The sequence below is a fragment of the Octodon degus genome, unplaced genomic scaffold (genome assembly GCF_000260255.1).
Source record: "Octodon degus isolate 3935 unplaced genomic scaffold, OctDeg1.0 scaffold00033, whole genome shotgun sequence".
Classification (NCBI taxonomy): Eukaryota; Metazoa; Chordata; class Mammalia; order Rodentia; family Octodontidae; genus Octodon; species Octodon degus.
Genome location: NW_004524609.1, coordinates 4,059,447 through 4,062,782, shown reverse-complemented (window position 1 = coordinate 4,062,782; position 3,336 = coordinate 4,059,447).

Below are 3,336 nucleotides of genomic sequence, written 5' to 3'. Positions count from 1 at the left end.
GAGTTTAGAGCTCCATATTTAGGTGGCTGAACTGTGAAGAAAAGCAGAGTTAAGATGAAAAACTCGGGAGATGGCTCAGTAGGATAAGCGCTTCCCTGGCAAGCACAAGGGCCTGAGCTCAATCCCTGGTTCTGCCAAAAAATGTAAATAAATTAAAAAATAAAGTGAAAAACTCAATGGACCCTCTTCAGCTTCCTTTTTCCTTTTTTGATACTGGGACTCAAACTCAGGACGTCGCACTTGCCAGGCAGGCACTGTGCTGCTGAGCTACATCCCCAGCCCTGGTCTTCCTGTGAGGATAACGCAGTCCAGAGGCCACAGGCTGTAGGCAGGGAGAAAAAGGAGAACTAAGGTGCCCTTCTGGGGTACAAGGGACATCAGGAGGGGCTGGGCCCCCATAGCGGTGGTCGTCATGGTAGGAGCCAGGCCATCTGTGGTGCAGGGGGGCAGCTGTCAGAGCCCCACAGGCGTCTGAGGGTGTCCTGGAGGCACTGGGCGGGCTGTGCATAGACGAGGTGGAGGGCAGCATCCCCGAGTGCATGTCGGCCTCTTTGTGCTGTGTGTGGGCGTCAGATGCCTAATGGATCGAGCGGTCATCCGTGCATAAGAGCTGGCAGCGCTGGGTGTTGAGCCCAAGCAGGGTGAGGAGTTACCGGTTGAGCCGAGACAGGTGGTTCTGGCTCAGATGTTGGAATGCCTGGGGGAAAACAATTGGGGCAGGGCTGCTTTTTGAGCACCTTGCAGGTGAGGCTGGTCTTGGACTCATGGTGTGTCCCACACTGGCAGCCCGAGAGCTCAAAGGGACTTCTGTATGGAGTGCAGAGTCCAAACGGTGTCTGCCTGGAGACTCGTTACAGTCTCCAGGGGCGTTAGCCAAGCTCAGACATCTGCTGAGGGTGTCGGGGGCCCCATTCCCCACAGACCAAGAAGGCGGAAATCAGAGCGAAAACTAGAATGCCCTGTGATTTGAGGTGGGAGTTGTAGGCGGCAGTGTAAGTTCATAGTTCGTTAGATAGAGCATACAGATGTAGTGTAAGCCTTCGGTTCCTAAGCTCTAAGTAGTAAAGGGGTCTGGAAGCAGCAACCCCCTCAGCAACGGCAGCTGGAGCCCAGAAGCGGGTTTCTAAGGAGAGCTCACCTCAAGAAGCTGGGGCTCCTTGGAACAATGGCCCACTCCAGGGCAGGATCGGAGCAGGCGCAGGACACAGCTGTGTGTACTGTGGCAAAAGCTGAAGGAGTGTTCAAGGACCTTGGCAGAGCGGCAAAAGGACACACAAGCCCACGAGCAGGGACCGTACTTGGCAATCTAGGGCGATTACAGCATCCTAAATCATGATAGCAAGACTGGGATTTATTAAGTAAAACAGAAACCCATGACTTTATAAAGCTATAAATGACAAACACCAGACTCCAGACATGAGGTGTATTCCCATAATTTCAGAGTACCCACAAAATATCCATCATTGGGTGTTATGGTTTGTGTCTAGCGGTACCCCCAAAACCTCATGCAGTCATTGGGGCATGGTTCTAGAGTTTGTGGTTAATTCATGATCCAACGCTGGCACTGCTGGGATTATGGGTGTGAGTGCTACGCCCAGCCTGGGGCAGCCAGCCTGAAGGCAATGTGAGGAAAGGAGAGAGGCTCGCCCCTGCCCGCTGCGCTGCTCCTGCCTTTCCTGCCTTTTGCCTTTGCTCTTCGCTGTTTTCCACTGCCACTAACTGCTGCTCTCTGCCCTGTGCCTCTCTGCCTTGGAGCCAGCTGAATATGGACTGCGGCCTCCACAAACTCCCTCCGCCTATCGCCTGGGCCACCTCCCAGACCGGTTATTTGCACGGCAGATCTGATCTCAGGCTCTGCTCCCTGGACTAGTCCAGGCCAAGACAGGTCAGAGGGCCCTCGCAAGCAGCCCTGGGGGATGCAATCCCTCCCTGCGCTTGATGGCCACAAGGATGTGGCGAGAGCTCAGCCTACTGTGGTGTTCCCAGCCGAGATGTCCCTGTGGGGGAGAAGGAAGGGCAGCAAGGGAGGCGCCGGGGTGCGCAGCGGGGCCAGCACCCGAGATGTCAGGATTCGCCGTAAGGATGTGGATTGCGCAGCCGGTTGGCTTCTGTTACCTGCATTAGAAGTTTGCAAGGAGAGGGGCTGGTGAGATGGCTCAGTGGTCTAAAGCACCTACTTAGAACAAGCTTAGCAAAGCACAGTTCAATCCCCCAGCACCACATGGGCTGAGCTGGCCACACACACACCCACACATAAAAAAAATAAAAAGAAGTTTGCAAGGAAAAAGGGAGGGGCTGCGGACCTGAGCAGACCGGGAACCCCCCGCCTCCCCGGCGCCGCTGAAAGCCGCTGTGCCCTCCCACAGCCAAAAGGGGGCACTGCGTGGACGAGAAGCCCAGGGTTTGATTAGAGGCCCCCCGCAATGGCACAGCGCTCGCTGTCCCCAGGCCAGGCCTGGGCGGGAACGTGGGGCCGGAAACGCCTAATTCTCTTGTAGCTTTCCCACACTTGTAGGGGACAGTCCCCCCTTTGTTAGAAGGCCCCACATAAGCCAGATGCTCTGAGAAGGCCACGTGGCCACCCTAAATGCCTCAGCGTTGGCAAATACGCGCGCCGCTCGCTGGCACCCGGGGCGCTATCGTCTCTGCGGCTTCTGCGGCTTCTTCGGCTTCCCAAACCGGAGCTCTGCCGCCTCTCCGTCCCTGCCCCCAGCCCTGGCCGCCACCACTGTGTTTACTTCTCTCTTACTGTTTTGCTTTTCTTCTTTAACGCCTTCTTGCTCTCCCGCACGCATCCTCCGTTCAGGCCTGGGGTCAGCTGGGCCTGCACGTGAGGGACACAGGACCTCCCCGAGGGCTCCAGGGTCTTCCCGGAGCGGGCGAGGCCCCTGCAGGCTTGAGCCCATGCGTGACTGGGCCAGAAGGTCACAGTGCTACACCCTGGAGAGACGGGCTGGCGGCACATGCTGGAAGGGTTTTATACATCGTGGATTAAATAAGATACACGATTTCAATTAATTTTACCTCTTCATTTTTTATTAGAGCAGCTAGAAAAACGCAGGCATGCGTGTGTGGTTCGCAGTCTATTTCTGCTGGGCAGAGCCAGCCTATCCGTGGCGATGCCGGAGGAGTCTGAGCAAAGCGTGGAGGGAGGGAGGGGGTTGGAAGGCCCGGAGGGGGAGAGAAGAAGAACGGATCTGTGAGGAGAGGCGGCTGTGTGGCCTTCAGGCGGCCTTAGAGGACATTTCCTTTCCTAAAGCAACCCCAGTGGAGTGGGATGGGGACACCCGCTCTGGGGATAGCCTAAGTGGTGGCTTCCCTAGCAGCCGGTTATTG